This window comes from Bison bison, unplaced genomic scaffold (assembly GCF_000754665.1).
Source record: "Bison bison bison isolate TAMUID 2011002044 unplaced genomic scaffold, Bison_UMD1.0 scf7180017864356, whole genome shotgun sequence".
Classification (NCBI taxonomy): domain Eukaryota; kingdom Metazoa; phylum Chordata; class Mammalia; order Artiodactyla; family Bovidae; genus Bison; species Bison bison.
This window is the reverse complement of record NW_011494928.1, coordinates 3,576,311-3,587,883: the sequence shown is the minus strand read 5'-3', so window position 1 is coordinate 3,587,883 and position 11,573 is coordinate 3,576,311. Positions and strand designations below refer to the sequence as shown.

Here is an 11,573-nt window from a genome sequence, read left to right as displayed (position 1 = left end):
CCTGCATCTCAGAGACGCTGCATGTGTGTGTGTGTGTGTGTGTAAGTGTGTGTAAGTATAGGAGGGCTCCACTGTGCTCCATGATGAGGATGTAGGTGGTATAAACACAGCCCCCTTAATGGTCAAAGTGTCCTTGATTTTTGTTTTTGATTTAGAAAATAATGATTATAAGCTCCTTGAGAGCAAATTCTAATAGTTGTCTTGTCTGGTGGTCTGGGTTTTTGACTGGTGTGATCCATCTTTTCCTGGGTGAGACTCTGGTCGTCCAGTTAAGGATCCCCGGCCTCTGCCTGTGCGGGACTCTGCAGGAGTCTCCTTCCTTGTTGAGTGCTTCGTGCCCACTCCCCCAGCAGCTCCCCAGCCCCCGCCCCACCCTGGAGTGGATGGAGCCCACGCTCTGGAAATAGGAGCTGATTTCCTCCCAGCTTTTGAGTTGGGAAGACTTCTGTCTGTCTTCTCTGGGCTGCGTTCATTTCCCCTCTTTACTGCTGCGGCTTACTGCTCTTTACTGCTCATTTATTTTTACTTTTCAGCCTTGCCCAAAGTGCACCTTGATTTTGGTATCTTTAGATCTTTAAAGCCCTGTACTGTTACTGATGATTTCCTTCACTTTGCAGAATTCTAGTTGGTTGCATGTCTATTTTGCGTGACCTTGCTTCTTTCCCTTCTGTTGTTAAATTTTAATACTTTTCTGTTCCTCCTCTTTTATAGGAATTTGTATTTCATGTTTTTTTAGATTGTAGTAATGGACCTTCAGTGTCCTGCAGTCTGCCTTCCCATCAGACTGACTGGCGTTTAGAATTGTATGTTCATCGAGTAGGGGTCAGCTCTATGGTGTCCTTGCTCTTTCTTTGGCAGGCACGTCTGTTGCATCCTCTTGGTGCTCCCCACTCCTGCTGGCTCTTGTCAGATCAGCCCTGACCCCTCACCACAGTGGGGGCCACTGCGGGCCCTCCGGCCGCCTCTTCACCGTCCCCTCCCCTCCCCCCACAACCAGCAGCTCTCTAACTTTTCATTTCAGGACCCCTTTTAAAACTCTTAAAAGCTAGTGAGATCCCCAAAGAGCTTTTAGTTATGTGAGTTATCTCTAGCAGTACTTATAATATTAGAAATTGAAGTTGAAAAGATTTTAAAGTGTTTATTTAAATTAGCTTAAATATAGCAGTAATAAACCCATTACATAATACAGATAACACTCTTAATGAAAAATAACTGTTTCCAAAGCAGGAAATGAAGGGCAACATTGTTTTGCTTCTTTCCAGATAACTTTATTGCCTGCCTTAATGGGAGACAGCTGGACTCTCATCAATGGTTTACCTTCATTCTGTTGTAGTGTGTTGTGTGTGTGTGTTTTAAAAATTAGAAAAATTAATTTTTGGCTGTGCTGGGTCTTCATTGCTCTGTGGCTTTTCTCTAGTTGCGGGGGCCTCACTTCGTTGCAGCGCACAGGCTGCTCATTGCGGTGGTCTCTCCTGTTGCCGAGCACAGGCTGCAGGGCGCATGGCCCGGAAGCGGAGGTTCCTGCCCTCTGGGGCGCAGGCTCGGCCGCTGTGGCGCTTGGGCTTTGTTGCTCTGCAGCACCTGGGATCCTCCCAGATCAGGGATCCAACCCGTGTCTCCTGCATTGGCAGGTGGATTTCTCTCCACTAAGCCACCACGGAAGCCCTGTTGTGTTTTATATATGAAGAAAATACAGCCTTACCTGGATATAGTTGGAAAAGGGAGGAATGTTTTAACAACCTATTCAGTTAATTGTGGATAGTCTTTGAAACTACATCAGAGCTTGACAAGTGGTAGTTTCTTCAAGGTTTGTTGCAGCATAGAGTCTGAAATCTTATATCAAAGAGTCTCTCATATTCTGTTACATTAAAATCTTTTGGTCTGTCTTGCATTTGAAAAGATCTTTTATGCATTTTGCAACATCATGCATGAGTCATTTGGATAACATCACATTAGTTGCTGTCACTACCGCTCTCCTCTGAAAAGCCTTAAAGTATTGAAAGACTCTAGAGCTCATAGTGGCCAATAGAGTTTTTCCAAATTTTAATTTTTGCTTGAAAGCTCAGATTTTTCTTTAGTAACAAATACTGTCAGTTTTCCTTGAACTAACAAGCTCCCTTTATTCATTCTAAAAACACCCAGATCTGAGTCACTGTAGCTTTTCTGTCAGTCATTCTTTCAAGTTAAATGGCATTCAGTGGAAGAGTGGCCAGTTCGGCTTGCCGCTCGGTTGTATGAGTGCTTTTTCCTGCCAAGAACCACCACACTTGGGCTTGTAGCAGAAGTGCTGTGTGTGCTTCTCGTTTTGTCACGGGATAGTAAAAAGATACGTACTCAAGGTTAATATTTAGTGGAATTAATAACTTTTAATGCTTCCTTTAGTATATTCTTAGATGAAATTGATCTTTTTTTTTTTTTAAACTGTGAGAGTGTGGTGGTGGAGATTACAGTGACGGCTGTCACAGTCAGATGCCACTGCCTTATTACTGGCCAAGGCTACAGCCATTTTCCCCACCATTGTTTTTGCACCGTCAGTGCAAATGTCACACAACTGAAGATAGTTTTGACCTGGCAGCACCCCCAGAGAGGGTCTTGGACCATATTTTGAAAACCACTGGATAAGACCAATGTGTGCACAAAACCTCTGCACATTGGACACTCTTGCTTCTCACCTGCCTGGAAAACCTTCTCCCTTCCTATGAGTGTGTGCAAATACACACACTTATACATATATACGTGTATGTAGCTATATGTGCATGTCTCTGTCACTTCAGTTAATATTGGTTCTACTCATCACGTGTTCATGGGTCTCTTCCAGTAGACAGTAGGCCGTGAGCCAGGTTTCACATTTATCTTAGGTGGTGATAGCACCAAGTATCATTCCTATTAAATATTAACTTGTTTAATGTTGCCTGTCTTCATCACCCTTATATTATTTTTGTTTCCAGGGCTTAATAAATGTTTTTTGAACCAACAAAGAATTGGGTTACTGTTTTCCCAGGGTTTTCTTAGAATGTTGGTTCTCTTATATCAGCAAGTATTAATTAAGCATGAAAGGGCATCTGTGGTTAAGTTGATTTGGGAAGTTCAAAATGTGTTTAATTGAAGGCTTTCATGTATTCTTCATTGTATGATGTGCACTGTGAATTTTTAAGTGGGATGGGAGGCTACAGAATGTACTATTTCTCACCAGTTGAATAACACATGAAACTTTTCTTGGCATGTCTCACAGGATTAGGTTCCTTGGAATTTTCTTTAGGAGATAATTGTGTAAACTGCCTTTTTGAGTTTTTACAGATTAGTAAATTGATTACACATGTTTATTCATGCGTTAATTTATACCTTGTATTTAGTACTTCTTAAGGCTAGACACTGGTAGATTTAGGCATTCAATGGCTAGCAAAAAGAAAAAATACTTTGAGAAAATATTAATACACTACTGTGTGGAGTAGATGGTCAAGTGGGAGATTCAATTATCATCAACTGATCCCTGCAAATTACAAGTGTTATGTTGATGGTGTGTTGGAAGGTACAGTTATCTCTTGGTACCCCTGGGAGATTGGTCTCAGGACTCTTGCAGATACCAGAATCCCCAGATGCTCAAGTTTCTTGCATAAAATGACTTAGTATTTGCATAAAACCTGTGTACGTCTTCCCGTATACTTTAAATCTATAGATTATTTATAGCACCTTCCCGTATACTCTAAATCATCTTTAGATCCTGTGTAAATAGTCATATGTGTGCTTGGTTGCTCAGTCATGTCCGACTCTTTGTGACCTCATGGACTGTGGCTCGCCAGGCTCCTCTGTCCATGGAGTTCTCCAGGCAAGAATACTGGAGTGGGTTGCTATGCCCTCCTCCAGGGGATCTTCCCAACCCAGGGATTGAACCCAGGTCTCTTGCACTGCAGGTGGATTCTTTACCATCTGAGCCATCAGGGAAGCCCAGATAGTCATAAATACAATGTAAATGCTATGTAAATAGTTGCCAGTATGTGGCAAATTTGTTTTGCTTTTTGGGACATTTTTGAAATTTCTTTTTTCTAATATTTTCCATCTGCAGTTGGTTGAATCCTTGGATGTAGAACCTGCAGAGACAGAGGGCGGATGGTCCATAGTGCTAAAGCATTTGCTTTTTGTTTTTCTCCTTCTCAAACCTCCACCGGGCCTGTTCAGGCTTCCCTGTCTGCATTTTGCTGCTGCTGGCGTTCTTGGGATCCAGAAGGCTGATGAAGAGGCTCCGTAATGATGGGGCCTCACCTGGCCGTGTCATTGGAGGGGATGGCATGTTGGAGACTGGGCCTTTAGAAATGTGAGCCAACTTCCTCTTAGAGCCTGGCATGTAGTAGCTTCGTGTATGTTGATTGGCTGAACAGTCAGTGAATAAGAGTGCTCAGAGACTAAAGGATAAACTCCACACTGTGATCCCATCAACCCCGTGCCTGAGCTTGCTCCACCATAACAGGGTGGGCTGAATAAAGCCATGTACCTGCTTTTCACGCCCCTCGGCTCTGACCTGGCCTGTGTTGTAGGGAACCACTGACTCTTCAACCTTCTCTGCCATGCAAAACAAAACATGAAGCATGCCCTCCTTTCTGTGTTGATCCAGTTCTGACCATACCTTGGGAGAAGATGTTAACACACTCTTGATATGAAAGTATTTAATCAAAGGATATGATGTTGATACAGTGAAATTGGCCTTTGGTCCTCTGACTTCCTGGACAGATGATAGCAGGAGGGTTTTGCAACAGAATGGGCTTGGAGTCTGGACTTCAGTAAGATTAAGCGCGTGTTTAGTGTGATGTTTTGCTCTGTGAAGTCACCCACAGAGAAGGCAAACATTCCATGTTTAGTAACCAGTCCTCTTGGTTCTTGGCATGTGGCCCATGCCAGTTTGGGCTGCTTGGGCTCTGGGAACGAGTGGACTTCTCCCAGTGCTCCCCCCTCCCCACCACCTCGTGTGGATGGATAGATAGGAAATCATGCACCCACTCAGACTGTCCTCTTCTTTCCAAGCCTGAAACTTCTTTAGCCACGTCATGGTCCTGCCAGAGTCTGAAAACTGGTAGGCTTTAGAGAGGCCGAAGGTCGGCTAGAGTCTCTTAGGAGATGAAATGCACCCGGGTGATTGGTTTCTTCAGGTGTTGCTCTGAGACCAAATTAGGAAAATCCTCAGGGAGTTTTCTTGATTTTTTTTTTTTTTTTTTCATTTTTTTGATTGAGTTAGAGTTGCAGAAGTATCATGAGTTGCTAATTTAAAAAGTTTTTTTTCATTTCTTTGTAAAAGAAATTCACATTAATTGTAGAAATTTGGAAAAATATCAAAAGACATAATGCTGAAAATTACCCATAATTTCTAGTATTCAGAGATAATCACTACAAAACGTTTTGTTGTATTTGCATGCATTTTATATGCATAATTAAGATCATTGTGTATAAATTTTGATTTCCGCTTTTCCCATTTAGCATATTTTATCTTGCATTGAGAGCATTACAGCATGGGAACTTGTGTTAGTTTCCTCTGGCTGCAGATTTCCACAAACTGGATGGCTTAAGACCATGGAAATGGATTCCTTCAGTTCTGGGGGCCAGAAGTCTGAGCCGGGCCTGAGGTGGGTGCGCCCCCTGGAGGCTCTTCGAGGGAGGGCACCCCTCAACCCTCAGTTTCTGGTGTCTGCTGGCGTTCCCCCGTGTGGCCCCCTCTCTCCAACGTCTGCCTCTGTTTTCATCTGCCTTTCCTGTGTGTGTGTGTGTGTGTGTGTGTGTGTGTGTGTGTGTGTGAGAAATCTCCCTCTGCCTCTCTTGTGAGAGCATTTGGGAGGGCATCTAGGGCCCACCTGATGATTCAGGATGTCTCTCCATCTTAAGATTCTTCACCGGCAAGAGGTGCCATTTCTACCCAAGGTAGCATTTACAGGTTCCAGACTTAGAACCTGTTATATTTGGGGACCATTATTCAGGATGTCAGAGGATTTAAGAGCATAGACTTTTGAGCCAGACTGGGTGGGCTCAAAACCCCGTGTGGTCTCTTACTAGCGGGGTGATCTTGAGCAAGTGTCTTAAGTATTGGTGCCTCCATTTACTGATCTGTAAAGCGGGAATAATAACCTTAGCAACTTGAGGATTAAGAGGGTTAGTATTTCTAAAGCACCTGGTAAGCTTAGGACAGTGTTTGAACCATGTAAAGATTAGCTATTGCTATTGTAGTTGGTATTTTTATTAGAAATTCTCTGTAAGATGTCCTTTTCATGGCTACATAAAACTTTATTCACAAACCTATCATAATTTGTCTAGTCATTTTCTTTCATTGACTATTAACTTTATTTCCAGTTTTTTTTTAATCTCACGTAAAACATTGCCATGGATACCTTTGAGCATTAAGTTTTGTCCCCATTTCAGATTCATTTCCTAGGGTAGAATTCTGAAAATGGAATTATAGTATCAGAGGGTGTATATAGTTTTAAACCATTTAATAAGAATTTGCCAAATTACTTCCAGAAAGATTTTGCCTTTCATACTCCTAGTTGAATGATGAGAGTAGCCACTTTGCTATGGCCATACCTGGATTGAGTGTTGTCATTTAAACATCCTCAGGTATTTTGACATGGTCTGCCCTTTAAGGCTGAAATGTGACATGGAAAAGGACTCAGAATTGTAGTTTCTTTGACAAGGAGTGCTCCTGCAAGGCAAGCAAGCTTCTAATGAGAAATGAAACCCTTGCTTTGTCAGATTTCCAGGTGCCTCTTCCATCCTGTTATGAAGCCTGGATCTGGGTGTTTTAAAAGTTATAGGGCAGGATGTTGCTGGGGAGCAAATGTTAGTAGTAGGACAGTGCTACAGCCACAAGGATTCTAATCAAACAGTTTTGTTTCTGTTCTCAAACTTGAACATTGACTATTCTGAGCATTGATGGGGTGAGGGAGGTACCCTTGAACAACAGCAGCAGCAACAGATGATGAATTTAATCCCTTTACAGCTAAAGCCGTTTGAGGGCGGGAGGAGGGTAGAGAGGAGTGGCCCCTGCACTGCCTGCTGGTGGGGGGCCTGCCCCCATGCCCCGGCCTCCTGTCAGCCTCCTTTCCTTTCCTGGTGGTTCCAGGCTGATCTCACCTGGGCTCCTGGGCTGTAGCGGAGGAGCCAGGGTCCCAGCAGAGCAAAAGGCAGGGCAGTGGTTTTCTCTTCCAGTTGTGAACTGGTATGAGTGTACCGTGCGCACTAACAACTGGTCGCACACGAATTCCACAGTATCTGAACCAGTTCATGGGGTTGCAGAGTTAGACATGACTGAGTGCGCACACACACACGCACACACACACACACATCTTGGGTTATCTGGGTGTGTGACTGTGTGCTCAGTCATGTCTGATTCTTTGCAACCCAATGGACTGTAGCCCACCAGGCTTCTCTGTCAGTGGAATTTTCCAGGCAAGAGTACTGGAGTGGGTTTCTATTTCCTTTTCCAGAGGATCTTCCTGACCCAGGAATTGAACCTGTGTCTCTTGTGTCTCCTGCTTTGGCAGATGAGTTCTTTACCACTGCAACACCTGGGAATATTAGGTTATATCTAGGTGGGCCCTAAATGTGACCACAGGTGTCCTTAGAGAGGAAGAGAGCGATTTTACACACGTGCACACACGAGAAGGCACTGAAATGAAAGAGTGATGTGGCCACGAGCCTAGGAATGCCAGCAGTCACCAGCAGCTGAAAGAGGCAAGGAACGGACTCTCCTCTAGAGTCTGGAGGGGATATGGCTGTAACACCTTGATTTCAGGCTTCTGGCCCCTAGAACTGTGAGAGAATAAATTTCTGTTGTGCTATGCTGCTCAGTTTGTGGTAATTATTTTTTATGCATTTGCAGGAAACTCATACAAAAGTCTGTGCTCTGTTCAGCAAGACAGTCCCCCTGATCATGTGCTTGGCTGTGTAGCAGTGTCATAAGCACTAAAAGCTTTTGAACTGCTCTTAATTTCTGTACTTGGCTTGTTGTGAACCAGCAGCAGAGAGGTCTGGTCTGCAGACCACCCTCTGAGGGCCATGAGTCCTGTCTCCCTCCCTGGTTTTGTGGACAAGGAAACAAGCCCAGAGAGGAGAAGGTGGGGCTGAGATTAGAGCAGGTGCCTCTGCTGTTCGGAACGGGCAGATGGGGATGGACGCTGGCCTCCTGGGCGCCAGGTCTGGGGTGAGCAGACAGGATCGCTGCCCTTCAGCCTGCTTTGCATGCCACCTGGTGTCCCTGTCGCTGTTCTGTACCCCACAGAGTGAACGCTGGTGCTCCATTGAACCCCTGGAGCTCCGAGCTGCCTAGAAGACCCAGAAGCCAGGAGATGCTCATGAAGCCCTCGCTGCAGCTAATGAGCCAACAGCAGCAGGCAAAGTACCCTGTCAAGGGTAAAGCTCACGGCTACTGTCCACTTAGTTTCCAGCTGACTGCTTTCATCTTTGTGCTTTGGGTTGTACTTTCCCTCCATAGCCCAGTTTTAACATTCTACATTTTCAGAGTGCTAATTATTCTCTCAGAGAATGGGATTAGCCTGTAGTCATCTTGACTCTTACGCTGCTTGAATAAAGTTCATCCAACTTAACTTGGGGCTTCCCAAGTGGTACTGCGGTAAAGAATGTGCCTGCCAGTGCAGGAGATGCCGGTTTGATCCTTGGGTCAGGAAGACCCCCTAGAGTAAGAATTGGAAACTCACTCCAGTAATCTTGCCTGGGAAATCGCATGGACAGAGGAGTCTGGTGGCTTACAGTTCATGGGGTTGCAAAGAGTTAGACATGACTGAGTGACTAAGTATGCATGCAATTTAACTTGGCATTCAGACCCCCTGAAAAACCATCTACCTTCTAGCCCTGCCTCCTAGCCCTCACTTTCATAGCCGTTATCTTTAAACTTCATGAAAATCTTACCCCCTAATAGAGGGATTAGAAGGGTTTAGAGTCTTGAAGCCCTACAGTAGGTGATTTCATGGTTGATCTACTGAGGAACCAATGGAAAATTAGGTCAAGGGGATAGTGGGCATAAATGTTTCAAGAGCTTAGCGAAACAAATGTTCATGTTTACTAAAATAGACTCTAAAAATAGCACAAATAGCTAGTACTGGCCACTAGTATGTGAACTGAGTCATCTGGTCTACCATCTGGCTCAGCTGAACCACAGATGCCTGTAGCCACGAGTAAACCAGGCAAGAACAGAAAAAAAACCACCCCACTGAGCCCAGCACTAATTGCTGACCCACCAACCATGAGTAAATAAAATGTTTATTAAGACCAAAAAAAGGCCAGCATAGTAAATCAAGACTTATCTTTAAGTTATTTCACTTCTCATTGTAGTATTGATAGGCATTATATGGTTACTCAATTATTCATCATGTGCTGTAGACACTTTCAGAGTTTCTCATGTTTATATTTTCATTGAAATTCTTTTTTATTTTGTTATGGGTAATACCCATATTAGGAGCCCTCTCTCCCCAGTATCTGGGTCTCCGTCTTAGTATTGAATACCGCTGAGATTTTATGACTTATTTGCTGGTTCTCCTCTCTGGGTTTCCCACCTCTCTCTCTTCCTCTCCTCTCAGATATTATGGATCGGTAGCAGAGAGGCCCAGGTCACTGTCTCTCTTTTATTTTTCCTTCGTTTCAGAAGTCTTTATTTCATCACCCTCTACTTGTGTGTGTGTGTGTGTGTGTGTGTGTGTGTGTGTTTAGTCCTAACCCTGGATCTTGTAGTTTTAAATAAGTAACTTTTGGTTGCAAGGAAAAGAAATGCTTTCTTTCCAGCGTAAGTCAGCAGAGGGTCTGTTGCAGGAACCTCAGGAGTGCAGGGAACAGCCTGACCGTACTGGGGGCTGGAGAGGCAGGCTCCTCGGTCCTGCCCGGTGTGAGGGAGGGAGGGGCGCGGCCGGATGAGTGCTGGTGCGGAGCAGCTGGGGGAGCCACGCAACCACCCTCTCAGCAGCCACTTGGTGGAGGTGTCACAGGAGGCCTGCAGAAAGCAAACCAAACAAACCTATTATACCTCTTCTGATTTCTCAACAGGAATAATCCAAATCACCTTTCCTGGAAGTCAGTTTGCTGAAACTACTGAAGCCAGCAGTTCTTGGAAGTTGAAGAAAAGGTAAATAGAAGCAAGTTCGTGTCTGCTAAAGTCCTCTTAAGAGGGAAACCCAGGTTTGGAGGGTCCCTGTTGTTTCTCAGACATACCCAGCTCTGTGTGTAGCATTTTGCCTTCCTCTGCCTGGCCACGCCCTAGGTTACCTTCACCAGTGGCGGCCGCCTTGGAAACGAGGGCTTTTGCCTCTGGCTGGTGTGGTTTCTCCTGCCTTTGAACCCCCACTGTACTGCGTTCTTACTGACCTGTATCCCGGGGGGCACTCTCTGCCCCTCCTCTCTGTCCTCCCACAGCCGTGTGGGATGTGGGGGCTGCTTTCTGCGACCCTCACCCCACTGTAGCACTTCCATACTGGATTATAGTTACCTGTTGGCGTGTTTCCCCCAGTCGCTTCCTTAAGATGTATCTGAACTGTGCCTCAGACGTAGAAGATGCCTCCATGAACGCTGATTGGATGAGCAGCGGTCACCTCATGTGTGGATTCCTACGTACCTCCACCATTCCACCTGTACAGGGCCTGTGCTATAAATCGATTTTATTCTTTGAGCATTCATCAGAGATTTTTAATCTCTAGTTGCTTTTTGTGTTTTGGCTGTTGGGGAAGTGAAGCAAAGCTTTCATATCTAGTTTTTATTTTTCATGGGCACTTTGGTTCCACATTGAGCTGTGATCCAGAAGCTTGAGGGGAAGGGAGGTGATGGGCAGGTCAGGGAACCAGTGACCTTGGAAGCTGGCTCCCCACCCCACTCTGCCTTGCTGTGGGTGGTGTTGAATGGGATTGCACAAGGTGGGGTTTGGTCATGCTGTGTCTGTCGCCCTCTTGTCTGCTGGATGGCAGACCCCTCCTCTACCCACCCACCCATCCATCTATTCATCCATATGATCCTCCAGACTGCCTTAATCAACAGAGTTGCATCTGAGCTCACCTCCCTGCTCCTAACCTTTTTTTTTTTTTTGCTATAAATTATTGTCAGTAGATTCCTTTTCTTACCTGCTTTTACTGAATCTGCTGAATATCCCAAAGATGTTCCTTATTTATTTTATCTGTTTTGTTGGTCACAATCCTCTTAAGAGGACTCATTCCAGCCTTTCCTACCTGACAGTAACCAGCAGTTGTCTGCTACATTTGATGAGTTCTTCCCCTTTCAGAAAGTGCTTCTGTGCACACCACCAGAGTTCCTTCTCCCACCAATCCTAGGAAATAGGTAGGGGCAAATGGTAACTTCCCATTCCTGGAAACTCAGAGTACTAGATATTCCATGTGAGGGCCATTGCCAGTGTGAACAGCGTCTGGTTTTTCTCTCCCTGGCACCATCTTGCTAGTTCTCCTTGGAAGCCGCTTCTGTCACAAAGCCAGGGGGCCCTTTTCACCCATGTCAGTGTCCTCTCGGGAGGGAGCCTTGACCTGTTGACCAGAGATGCTGTCTGATCCTGGTGTTGACTCTACCCCTAGCCAGGCCACTTTCTT

The 11,573-nt window shown here is 45.1% G+C and overlaps 1 long non-coding RNA gene across 3 annotated transcripts in view; it reads left to right on the top strand.

Annotated features, from left to right (window-relative positions):
• LOC104999609 overlaps positions 1-11,573 on the top strand; it is a 75,364-nt gene that overhangs the window by 32,353 nt on the left and 31,438 nt on the right. For all 3 annotated transcript variants that reach the window (XR_826621.1, XR_826622.1, XR_826620.1), the window contains exon 3: positions 10,033-10,111. This is a non-coding gene — a long non-coding RNA (uncharacterized LOC104999609). The remainder of the gene's footprint in view (positions 1-10,032; positions 10,112-11,573) is intronic.